General features: G+C 51.9%; 1 long non-coding RNA gene across 1 annotated transcript; it reads left to right on the top strand.

The window, feature by feature from the left end:
• The first annotated feature begins 95 nt into the window (after positions 1 to 95).
• Positions 96 to 1,793, top strand: LOC134524326 (uncharacterized). The gene is made up of 3 exons (XR_010073554.1): positions 96 to 247; positions 865 to 911; positions 1,271 to 1,793. It is a non-coding gene; the product is annotated as an uncharacterized LOC134524326 (long non-coding RNA).
• Positions 1,794 to 13,098: the final 11,305 nt, after the last annotated feature.

Raw genomic sequence — 13,098 nt, 5'->3', positions numbered from 1 at the left:
CCTCTACTCTCCTCTCCGCCTCCGCCAGTTTCGCCCCGGGGCTCAGCCCTACGCCCCAAGCAGGAAGGCGGCGCCGCGGCAGAGACCGGCCGGAGCGGAGCTGCCCGCAGCGACACCGGCGGTGAGGGAGGGCGGGCACGGGCTGTCCCCGGCACGGGCACCTCGGCCACGGGGACGCCGGTGGCCTGGAAGGAGCCAAGGGGAGGGCAAATGGCACAGCAGCAGGGCATGGCAGGAAGGTTTGGAGGTCAAGTGCTTGCTATTTTAACAGTACTCTTATTTTCTCGAATATGTCTCATTGGAAACCTGGACATTTAAAACCAGATGTGGAAGGGAAGGGCACGGGGTTCTGCTGGATGCTCTCAGGTAGCAATAGAAAAGGAACAGTCAGCTATCATGGCTGCAGTAGAGCCTCAGCTCAGAAACAGCAGCTCCACGGAGAGGGGAACCTGCCCTGACTGAGCTCTCCCAGCAGAGCTCCCTGGCTCTGATCTCACTGAGGTCTCTCAAAGGCAAGGGGGAAAGCCCTTGGCTGTACTGTCTCCAAGCTGGATGTGAGCTCAGGCTGATCGATATTCAGGAGGGGAGATGGCCTTAGAAAATTTCCCCACTGGGCACAGCCCTTGTCAGAAAGAGGGTCTATACTGGACAGCCCTGTGGGACAGTAGCTGGCTTTGGGGGATGTGGTCTTGAATCCAACGTCCCTTTCCTCCCAGGGAGAGCTGCTGGGCTCAGACTGAGATTCCAATGTGGCACATGAAGTTGTTTGTGGTCATCAGCTGTTTGGCTTTCCTGTGAAGGCCACAGGGTCTGTCCTTCCACTCACAGCACAGCAATGTCAGGCTTCATGTTCCTTTCATTCAGGTCCTCCTTGATCCAAGGTCTCTGGCGTCCTTCTCCTTAGGAACCAGGTGAGTCTGAAGCTCATCCTCCTTCTTTTCCTAAGTGAGATCTCTCCTGGTGGACATCTCAGCTGATATTGGCTCTGGCTTGTGCTGGGGGGCTTGGGTATTTTTGTCATGATAGAGGGAAGAGGGATGAGCGTCTGCTTAGCGAGAGGCTGGGACATGGCAGAGGGATCTTTTAGTTTATGTGCTAGGAAATGTCCTCCATAGTCCAGGCTCCTCTTTGTAGGAAAATGGGACCATCTGGCTTCAAGCTGAGCTTTCAGCTCTCCACTCACTAGTGGCCTTAGATTCTTTGTGACAGGGAAATCAGGCTGCTTTTCACTCACCCATGTGCTCCTCACTATCCGTATCCTCTCTCCCAGGTGCACCTCCAGCCCTGAGACATGTCCTGCTACAACCAGTGCCTGCCCTGTGGCCCCACCCCACTGGCCAACAGCTGCAATGAGCCCTGCATCAGGCAGTGCCAGAACTCCACCGTCGTCATTGAGCCTCCTGCTGTGGTGGTGACCCTGCCTGGCCCCATCCTCAGCTCCTTCCCACAGAACACCGTTGTGGGATCCTCCACCTCCGCTGCCATTGGCAGCATCCTCAGCTGTGATGGAGTGCCCATCACCTCTGGGTGCTGTGACCTCTCTGGCATTTCCAGATGCTACAGTGGCAGAAGGTGCCTCCCCTGCTAAAGACTCTGGGGAAACCCCAGGGAGACACCCTGAGGAACTCAGAACATGGTGCTGGGCAAAGGATCGATGTTTTCAATGCTGCTTTCAGCATAGCTGAATGACTTTGGTTTTCTCTCCCTTTTCCTTGTTTGCTTCACATCCCCTTAGCAGCAAGGTTCCCACAAGGCTACCCTGGTGGGGACCATCTGTCTTCCTCATCCTCTATGGGGCAGGCAGACAGACACGATGAGGAAACATCTCCACAGTCAAGGACCAAAGACTCACAGCTGCCCCTGGGCATCCATGCATTGGTGGCCTCCACTGGCAGAGATTTCTTTCCCTCTTTTCACTCATTAAAGTTCTGTTGCATTCAAGCTTGGCCTCCATGTGGTCCTTCCCTATCTGGATGGTCCCCAAGATGCCAAAGGAGAAGGGGTGGAAGGGATTGAGAGCACAAGGAAACCCTGCTCCAGTCACAGACAAATGAACGGTTCAAACACCCTACATTGGCTCCTCTTTTGGGAACCATCCCTTGGAGCTGAGGAAGACATCCCTAGCTGCACTGCTGCCAGTGACCAACAAGCCTTGCCCTGCTGGTATCTCTGCCCACAAATGCCCAGAAGGCAGGAGATCCTGAGGGCTCAGCAGCCCCATGAGCTCTTGAGGAAGGGTGTTCCTCTCACTATGGACGGAGCTGCTCTGGGGTGGTGGGGTGAAGGGTGTGGGGCTCTGGAAGATGATTTGCTGGCAGAATAGCAGGAGTAGTCATGCAGGGAACTGCCTTTGGGTTGACGTCTCCCCTCCACCACCTCATGTAGGGGCCATGGCCTGGAGGCAGCAGCAGGGTAAAGTCGTCTATGCCGCTGAATGTATCAAGGCTCAAAACTGGAGCTAAGCATGTGGAGCTGAGAGTGGTCAGCACAGAACTGTCCCCAGTTGATTTCTGAAGGAGATCAAATTGCTGTGATAGAAACTGTGCAGGAGAACGGAAAGATCAGCAAGGATGAGGGTACTGGGTGCACTTCCCATGAATGCTGAAGGCAGGTGCAGAGCTCTTGACTGCTTCATTGGCCCCCCTAAATAATTTTTACTCAGGAATTGGCTGCCTTTCTTGGAGGGAGAGCACTTTTTAACATGTAAATTCCTTTTACCAGGGCCTGTAGTGAAAGGGCAAGGCGCGATGGCTTAAAACTGAAAGTGGGTAGATTTAGATTGGATATAAGGAAAAATTTTTGTATGATAAGGGTGGTGAGACACTGTAAAATGTTGCCCAGAGATGTTATGGAAGCCCCATCATTGGAAGCGTCAAGGTTAGGTTAGGTGGGGCTCCGAGCAACCTTGTTTCCTTATGATCGGTGGAACTACCTCTTGGCAGCCACTACAGTCTCATATCTTATTTCCCACCATGAAAATCCAGTTGCCTTGGCACAAACTGTACAAGTGCAAGGACGGTAATCACCCTACCCACATTCTCCACTGGGATGGAATTATGGTGGATGAACTGTAGCTCCGAATGACTGAAGACCAAAAGTTGCAGTCTCTCTTCTCCAGTGCCTTCCTTCCAAAGGTTCTGTATGGCTTCTCAGGCCAGGGGACATACACATCTCCTTCCACAGCTGCATGGCCCACCTGTACTTCTGGCTCCTGGGAAGTGCTCAATGCTTTCTTTACACTTTCATGTCCTACAACCACTGCTTGACTCTCTGCAACCCACTGCACTATGAGGCCATCGTGCATAAGGCTGTGTGCATCTGGCTGGCGGCAGGCACATGGCTGGCCAGTTCCCTGGTTCCTTCTCTGCATGCATTACTCGCCTCCCATTTGGCTTCCTGCAGGCCCAAGCACATCCTCCACTTCTTAGCTGATTCACAAGCTGCCCTGGACATGGCTTGTGCTGGCACTTGTGCCAACAAGGCCGTGATTACCTTCAGTACTGATGATGAGACCCTCCACTGCTTCATCTTCATTCTCACTTCCTACAGGTGCAGAGCAAGAACCACCCTGTGACTCTGCTGTGCAGAAGACAGGCCCAGAGCTGCCTCAACCTATGCTTCCCATTTCACTGCTGTGGTCTGTTGCTAGGGCCCATGTGTCTTCACCATCATGGGAAGTGACCTCCAAATGGTCACTGGACAGAACAGCAGCTGTTCTTTACATGATTCTTACTCCTCTGCTCAACCTCTTGATTTGCACCCTAAGAAACAGGGATGGGAAAGCTGCTCGTATTTGTTCGCATCCAATAAACAACTGGCAGGGTTGTGGTGTTTGACAGTAGAACTGATGAATAGAACTGTTTCCTTTGAAGACAATGCTCTAATACTCGACTGACCAAAACTGGGTAATCCTCTGTGGATGCGATCAGTCCAGTGACCTGTGCCCTGGAGAGGGGGCAGCACATTGTCCTGTGCTGTGGGAGTGACTGGGCACTGGCATAGGTGTCCCAGGGAGTTTACTGAGTCTCCCTCTTTAGAGATATTCAAAAACTACCTGGACGTGGTCCTGGGCAACTGGCTCTTGGTGGTTCTGCTTGTGTGGGGAGGGTGGACAAGGTGACCTCCAGGAGTCCCTTCCAACCTCAGCCATTCTGTGATTCTTTCGATCTGTGAGAGCAGGTGATGTAAAGCAGCTCTGAGTTCCCAGCCTCTGATGGGATTTAAGGTTGTCTATACTGCCCTCTCTTCCTAGTCTTAGCGCTAGTAAATAGCATTTTAAGGAATGCTTTGAAGATGCTGAGTGACTTTCTTAGTGGGATCAATCTGTGTCATTTCTGGTGCTCCAGTTTTTGCAGCCTGTGGGGAGTCTGGCTTGTCCGAGGCTCACCACTGAGGCACTGTACCCTTTACAGTGCTGGGGCAAGTCCCACACCCCATCGCCCTTAAAGAGATCACTTAGGACGTCTGGGATGATCTGAGGGCTGGAGGAGTTTTTTCCGTCGTAATGTGGAGATTCTTTGTAGTTGCAGCAGTATGGATGTTCTCTAGATTTTATGTTATGCCTGACCCGCAGAGCTGGGGCATGGAGAAGCTCAATATCTAGAAAGGTCATGGCAGCTTCGACTCCACTGTGCTTCCTCTCTCTTTTCTAGTGAGAAAAGAATTGACTGAACCAGCATCAAGGTCTTGAGCTCATTAAAGCTGATGGTGCCTGATTCGTTGTCTTGACTGTGGCGCCTGAAGGACTTGCCTAGAGTCATCCCGAGAGGCTGAGAGCTGGCATTGGGTGCCCTAGTTCTCAGCGGTGTGTGGGCATGTTCATGCTCACATACATGTTCCACTTGCTGTGCTCATGTATGCATTTGCACACATGGGAAGACACCTTGAAAGACCATCTAGTCCAATCCCCCTTGTCATGGCCAGCAGCATCTCTCACTAGATCAGGTTGCTCAGAGCCCCACTTAACGTAACCTTGAACACTTCCAATGTTGGGGCTTCCATAACATCTCCGGGTAACATTTTACAGTGTCTCACCACCCTCATCATACAATGATTTCTTCCTTATGTCCAATCTAAATCTACCCTCTTTCAGTTTTAAGCCACCAACCCTTGCTCTTTCACTACAGGCCCTGATAAAACGTCTTTCTCCTTCTTTCTTATAAGCCACCTTTAAAAATTGCAAAACCACGAGAAGGTCTCCCCAGAGCCTCCTCCTCTCCAGGCTAAACAACCCCACCTCTCTCACGAGAGGTGTTCCAACCCTTGGATCATTTTTGAAGCCTTTCTTTGGACCCACTCCAACAGACTCTACAGACTCCGACTGTGGGAAGTGAAGAGACATCAGCTCACTCACGGGCCTTGTCCCATCCTAAGCAGACACCTGCAGGAAATGGAATGAGTCGTCTTTCTGGAGACACCGATCCTGCAAATGACCAATGGTAGCCTCTGATCTGTGAACTAAGCTCACAGCAGGGCCTGCCTACCTGGTCACCTGCACATGGCTTGCTTCATCATACGGTCAGAAGTGAACCCACAGGCTCTTCCACCAGAGCCTACAAACACCTCTATCCCACGGCTAAACCCCATGTCCATGTCCCTGGTACTCAGGCACAGATGGATAACAGGGAAAGGGCTTTTGTGTGGGTGAATGGAATCAAGCTGGGTATGTTATTCTCCTCAGCTGCATCTCTGGCTCTCCCTGAGTGCACATCAGTCTTCCCTCAGCTACAATGAACTCTTTCAAACAGGATTTGCAGAAGATGACTCTGTCAAGTGCGTGTCCTGTGCCCTGGACAGTGTAGGCAGCCTCTCATTGGGTGTCTTGAGTCTTCTCATTTCACTCTAGATGCCTAGAGGTCTAGATTAGTGTGTGAGTATGTGTGGGTGTTGTCGATCCAGCTGTTTAGTGCGTCTTGAGTGACCTTTCCTGGACTCTTCCAGCATGTGAGATGAGTCCTCTGACCACGCCAACATGTATTGCAACAGAATGCTTGGTGCTCTCATCCTGTCATGCAAAACATGCCTCCAATGGGGAATGTGCCTGGCATAAAGCTGGAAATGGAAAGACAGCAATCCAGGAAGCCAAAACATAGCTCATAGCATTGCTCGCGATGTTTTGTATTCAAGGAGCTTGTCAGCAAAGAATCACCTCTACAAGGGATGCCTCTGGCAGCCTGGGGCAGTTAAGGTGCATGATAAAAGCCAGCCCAGCTCCTCACTCTGTCATCCACTTCTCTTGCCTCCTCCTCCTTGGGAGTCAGGTTAGTTTGAAGCCCCTTCTCCTTCTCTGCTTTCTCTAAAAGGAGGTCTCACTTCAGCTGACCTCTCAGCTGAGACTGGCTTTGTTCCCTGCCAGCTCATGGGGCTGCTTGTCATGGGAGGGGGAAGCAGGGAGAAGGTTAGACATGGAGGGAGGCTGGGACTGTGCTGAGGTGGCTTCTGGACTCAGGGGCCAGGCAGTAGCTGCATAGGAGCTGGTGGCTCTTTTTGGGCCCTGTCAGAACGAGGCCAAGAAGTCCTCACATTGTATGCACAATCTCCATCTCCTAGCCCTGCATGTTCTTTGTCTCTCTCATGGTGATGTGACGGGCTGCTCCTCACACATCCCCTTGTTTTGCTTCCTCCCTGCCTTCTCTCCCAGGTGCACCTCCGAAGCCAAGACATGTCCTGCTATGACCGGTGTCAGCCCTGCCAACCCTGCCGGCCCTGTGGCCCAACCCCACTGGCCAACAGCTGCAATGAGCCCTGTGTCAGGCAGTGCCAGAACTCCACCGTCGTCATTGAGCCTCCTGCTGTGGTAGTGACCCTGCCCGGCCCCATCCTCAGCTCCTTCCCACAGAACACCATTGTGGGATCCTCCACCACCGCTGCCGTTGGCAGCATCCTCAGCTGTGATGGAGTGCCCATCACCTCTGGCTGCTGTGACCTTTCCTGCATTTCCAGCCGCTACTGTGGCAGCAGATGCCCCCCCTGCTAAACATGCGGTCAATGGCTCCCTGTAAGGAACCCTTGGAACTCAGAACATGGTGCTGGACAGAGGATCAGACTTCATGCCATTTTTTTTAAGAGCAGCTGAACATCTCTGACTCTCCCTGCAAGGACAGACATGAATACGCTGACCTGGGCTCTCTGAAAACACAGTCAATATTTACCTTTCCTGTCCTCCGTTCACCCTTTTTCTCTCTTTTCTTTGATGTCCGGTGCTTCCCTTAAAGCTTTGTTGTGAAGACCCCAGAAAGCAGCCTGGAGGGACCTGCTAGCCTGCCTTTCTCTGCTGGGCAGGTCAACAGATGCCCTGTGGGAACTCTGCCACAGGAAATGGAACACATTCTTGTCTGCTCCTTCTGCTCCCCACGCTGGGGGCCTCAACTTGGAATGACCTCATTTAGAATCATAGAATCATAGAATCATAGAATTGCTGAGGTTGGAAGGGACCTTTAAGATCATCGAGTCCAACCTTTAGCCTACCCTGACAAGAGCCACTTCTAAACCATGTCCCTAAGTGCCCCATCTACCTGTTTTTTAAACACCTCCAGGGATGGTGAATCCACCACCTCCCTGGGCAGCCTATTCCAATGTTTAATAACCCTTTCAGTGAAAAAATGTCTCCTAATATCTAATCTAAACCTCCCCTGACGTAACTTGAACCCGTTTCCCCTCGTCCTATCACTTGTCACCAGGGAGAAGAGGTCAGCCCCCATCTCTCTACAACCTCCTTTCAGGTAGTTGTAGAGGGTAATAAGGTCTCCCCTCAGCCTCCTCTTCTCCAGGCTAAACAACCCCAGCTCCCTCAGTCGTTCTTCATAAGGTTTGTCCTCCAGGCCCCTCACCAGCTTTGTAGCCCTTCTCTGGACGCGCTCCAACACCTCAATGTCCCTCTTGTAGCGAGGGGCCCAAAACTGAACGCAGTACTCGAGGTGGGGCCTCACCAGTGCCGAGTACAGGGGGATGATCACTTCCCTAGTCCGGCTCACCACACTATTCCTGATACAGGCTAGGATGCTGTTGGCCTTCTTGGCCACCTGGGCACACTGATGTCTCATATTCAGCCAGCTGTCAACCAACACTCCCAAGTCCTTTTCTGTCGAGCTGCTTTCAAGCCACTCTGCCCCAATCCTGTAGCGCTGCATGGGGTTGTTGTGTCCCAAGTGCAGGACCCGGCATTTGGCCTTGTTGAACCTCATACCATTGGCCTCAGCCCATCGGTCCAGCCTGTCCAGATCCCTCTGCAGAGCCAACCTACCCTCAAGCAGATCAACACGCCCGCCCAGTTTAGTGTCATCTGCGAACTTACTGAGGGTGCATTCGATCCCTTCATCCAGATCATTGATAAAGATATTAAAGAGAACCGGCCCCAGCACCGAGCCCTGGGGGACACCACTTGTGACCGGACACCAACTGGATTTAACTCCATTTACCACCACTCTCTGGGCACGGCCATCCAGCCAGTTTTTTACCCAGCGAAGAGTACACCTGTCAGGCCATGAGCAGCCAGTTTCTCCAGGAGAATGCTGTGGGAAACAGTGTCAAAAGCTTTGCAAAAATCCAAGTAGATAACATCCACAGCTTTTTCCTCATCCACTAAGTGGGTCACCTTATCATAGAAGGATATTAGGTTTGATAGGCATGACCTGCCCTTCACAAACCCATGCTGACTGGGCCTGATCACCCTGTGCTCCTGCATGTGCCGTGTAATGGCACTGAGGAGGATCTGTTCCATGACCTTCCCAGGCACCGAGGTCAGACTGACTGGCCTGTAGTTCCCCAGATCCTCCTTCCGGCCCTTCTTGTGGATGGGTGTCACATTTGCTAACCTCCAGTCAGCTGGGACCTCCCCGGTTGTCCAGGACTGCTCATAAATGATACCAAGTGGCCTGGCGAGCACCTCCGCCACCTCTTTCAATACCCTTGGGTGGATCCCATCCGGCCCCATAGATTTGTGCACCCCCAGGTGCTGAAGCAGGTCCCTCACCGTTTCCCTTTGGATTAGAGGGGCTTCATTCTGCTCCCTATCCCTATCTTCTAGCTCAGGGGTCTGGGTGCTCAGGGAACAACTGGTCCTACTCCTGAAGACTGAGGCAAAGACTTCATTAAGTACCTCAGCCTTTTCCTCATCCTTGGTCACTATGTTGCCGGCCCTATCTACTAGAGGACAGAGATAATCCTTAGTCCTCTTCCTATTGCTAATATATTTATAGAAACTTTTTTTGTTGTCCTTGACAACAGAAGCCAGGTTTAGCTCCAGCTGGGCTTTGGCCCTCCTGATTTTTTCCCTACATAGCTTAACTACCTCTTTGTAGTCATCTTGAGTGGCCTGCCCTTCCTTCCAGAGGCCATAGATCCTCTTTTTTTCCCTACGTTGCAACACTAGCTCCCTGTTTAGCCAGGCCGGCCTTTTTCCCCGACAGCTTGTCTTCTGGCACATGGGGACAGCCTGCTCCTGCGCCTTTAAGACTTCCTTCTTGAAAATCATCCAGGCTTCCCGGGCTCCTTTGCTCTGGAGGAGTGCCTCCCAGGGGACTTTGTCAACCAGGCTCCTGAAAAGCCCAAAGTCCGCCCTCCGGAAGTCCAAGGTAGCAGTTCTGCTGACCCCTCTCCTTGCTTCTCGCAGAATCGAAAACTCTTATCATTTCATGGTCACTGTTCCCAAGACAGCCTCCAACCTTCACATCCCCCACAAGACCTTCCCTATTTACAAACAACAGATCCAGCAGGGCACCTTCCCTAGTTGGCTCTCTCACTAGCTGTGTCAGGAAGTTATCCCCAGCACATTCCAGGAACCTTCTAGACCGCTCCCTCCCTGCTGTATTGTATTCCCAGCAGATGTCCGGCAAATTGAAGTCCCCCACGAGGACAAGAGCTCGCGATCTTGAGACTTCTCCCAGCCATTTACAGAATATTTCATCTGCCTCCTCATCCTGATTGGGCGGCCTATAACAGACTCCTACTACGATATCTGCCTTGTTAGCCCTGCCCCTGATTCTTACCCATAAACACTCAGTCTCATTATCACCATCATTAAGTTCAAAGCATTCATAACACTCCTTAACATACAGGGCCACACCCCCGCCTCTCCTTGCTTGCCTATCCTTCCTGAAGAGCCTATAGGCATCCATGGCAGCGCTACAGCTATGTGAGTCATCCCACCACGTTTCTGTGATGGCGACTACATCATAATTATCCTGCTGCACAATGGCTTCCAGCTCCTCCTGTTTGTAGCCCATGCTACGTGCATTAGTGTATAAGCACTTCAGCTGGGCTATAGGTCCTTTCTCCTTTTTACTGGCGGGAGCCGAAATTCTGCCACCCCCAGACTTATTCCTAAGGAGCCTGGTTACGCCCCCTATCTTTTCCAAGTCTAGTGCCAGCATGCCACCTTCAGGCTTTTTGCTAGCAAGCATGGATCTATCCCCATCCCCCTTCAAATCTAGTCTAAAGCCCTGTCAAGGAGCCCCGCCAACTCTTGCCCTAAAACCCTTTTCCCCCTCTGAGACAGGCTTTTGCCGTCTGTTGCCAGCAGGCCTGGCGTCCTGAAAAGCAGCCCATAATCAAAGAACCCCAAGTCCTGCCGATGACACCAGTCTCTGAGCCAGGCATTGATCAGCTGGCATTTCCTATTAATCTTCTCATCAATCCTTGCAACTGTTGGGATAGAAGCAAACACTATTTGTGCTCCTGATCCCCTAACCATCCGTCCCAGGGCCCTGAAGTCTTTCTTCATTGCCCTCAGGCTTCTTCCTGAAATTTCATCATTGCCTAACTGAAAAATCAATAAAGGGTAGTAGTCAGCAGGCTTAACTAGGGTAGGGAGTTTCTTCCGGACATCCTTAACTTTGGCCCCAGGGAGACAGCAGACCTCCCTACAGATTGGGTCTGGTCTACATATGGGACCTTCTACTCCCTTCAGAATCGAGTCCCCTACTAAAAGGACCCGTCTTTCTTTCCTAACCGAAGATGTTGTTATACGAGGCTTAATCCGTCTCGGCCTCAGTGACAACTCCAAGTTCAGTAAGCTGTTGTCCTCCTCATCCTCCGGTTCCCTTTGCAGAACATCATATCCGTTCTGCAAGGGCACCTCAGATGGTGTGGGGGTCACCTGGGTGGCACGCCTGCCACGCCGGACAGGGACTTGTTGCCACTGGCCCCTGTCCTCTGAATCTTCACATTCAGCTGTGCTGCTAGAGGGTGGGGAGTGCTCTGTATGTGGAGCTCTGTCTGCCTGAGGTGCTTCTTTCAGGGAAGGCAGGATCGACTCCAGTTATCTATCTCCTGTTCACAATCCCTTATACTTCTCAGACGACTTACCTCCTCACGGAGCTCCATCACTAGGTGAAGGAGTTCCTCTACCTGGGCACACCTCCCACAGGTCTGCTCACCACTGCCATTCAACACAGGCGCTACAGCAGGGCACACCCTGCAGCCTGACACCTGGGTGGCAGCCTGTTCCCACGCAAGCTCCGTCTGAGTGGCCACATCGGAGCTGCTCGGTGCAGAGCTCAGGGATAGCATGGCCTTCTGCCGAGTTCTTACCATGACCCTTCCCTCTTTAGACTCATTAAACAATTGATGCAACCCCGCCTGTGCCCTTTACGTGATCTTTCCATCTGCACACTGACTGCAGAGGGTGAAAGCCATTGATTTGTGGTAGGAATCAGGTGAGGGCACAGGGGAACCCTTCATCACTCCTAGAGGCATTGGAGGGTGGGACACACTGCAGGGAATCCCCTTTCAGGCACTGCCTCTTAAAGCTGAAGAAGACAGCCCTGGTTACTCCACAGCCAACGGCCATGAGTCCTTGCCTTGCTGCAGCTCTGCTCAGAAATAGCCCCTTGGCCATGGACCATGTCATGTGAAAGGGAATCCTGACAACTCTTGTCCTCCAGAGAGGAACTGTGGGCCTGTGGGAGGCCTGGGAGGTCTGCAGTCCCACAAGCTCTTGGGGAAGAGTGCTCCTCTTGCTTTGGGTGGAGCTGTGCTGGGCAAGGAGGCTCAGAAGACCATGTTCCCAAAGGATGGCAGGAACTGGGAATGGGTGAATAGCCTTGGGGATGGCCCACATTGCCTACTCCACCTGCTGCTTCCCTCCATCTCCTGATCTAGGGAACATGGTCAGTATGCCATGGCATGAGCAGCAGGGACAGCTTCCCCGTGCAATTCTATCACCCTCTAGCATCTGGCATGTTTCATCTGTTGCCCAGATATGTAGGGCTGAGGTGTTCACAAGTTCCTATTGGTATCAGCTACAGCAGGCCACTCACTGGAGTCCCCTGTCCCAGTGAACCCAACACCCCTTGGGTGAAGGCAGGCCTAGGACTATGACCTGGTGCCCAAAGATGCAACACTGCTCTGTGCTGACCCAGGTGAATAGGGTCGCAGTTTGGGAGACAGATAGTTGTAAGCAACTGTTAGAAACAGGAGGACAGAGAGCACTGCACATTGGTTGGGTAAAGGGCCCTGATTGTTCGACCTCGATCAAGGCCTAATTCAACCAACAGGTAGATAGCCTCACGTGGCTGTAGCAAATTGATATTGTAGATGATGGTTGGGAATGGGAACGCTTACTCGAATGGTTACATGTTAAGCGTGGCCACACAGGCTGTGCTGACCTATACAAGCAAGATCTAGCCCGAGGGTTGCCTGTATCAGTTAAGCTGTGCGAATAAGTAGTAACTGCCTGTTCAGAATGTCGCCTACGACTCAGTAAAGATCATTCCAGTAAGGCGCCTCCCTTACACATTCAGGACAAGAAAACATTGTGTCATTCATGGCAGATTGATTATATTGGGTCCTTGAGATCATCAGGTGAGAAAAGATACGTCCTAGTAGGAGTGGAGATTATCTCCGGCATCACTGTGGCCATCAGCTTCAAATCAGCTACTGGGGACAACAGAGTAAAAGGTCTAAAGGGGTGGTTCAGCACACTTCCCCTTTCTGAGGAAATCCAAAGTGATAACGGTTCACACTTTACCTCTACAGTGGTACAAGATTGGGCCAAAGAAGAAGGGATTCGATGGGTATTTCATACTCCCTCTTATCCTCAGGCTAATGGCATTGTTGAATGCACCAATGGATTGGTTAAGCGTTTTGCAAAAACTCATG

This window comes from Chroicocephalus ridibundus, chromosome 17 (genome assembly GCF_963924245.1).
Source record: "Chroicocephalus ridibundus chromosome 17, bChrRid1.1, whole genome shotgun sequence".
Taxonomy (NCBI): domain Eukaryota; kingdom Metazoa; phylum Chordata; class Aves; order Charadriiformes; family Laridae; genus Chroicocephalus; species Chroicocephalus ridibundus.
Note: the sequence above shows the minus strand (reverse complement) of the source record. Positions and strands in the feature narration are given on the sequence as shown.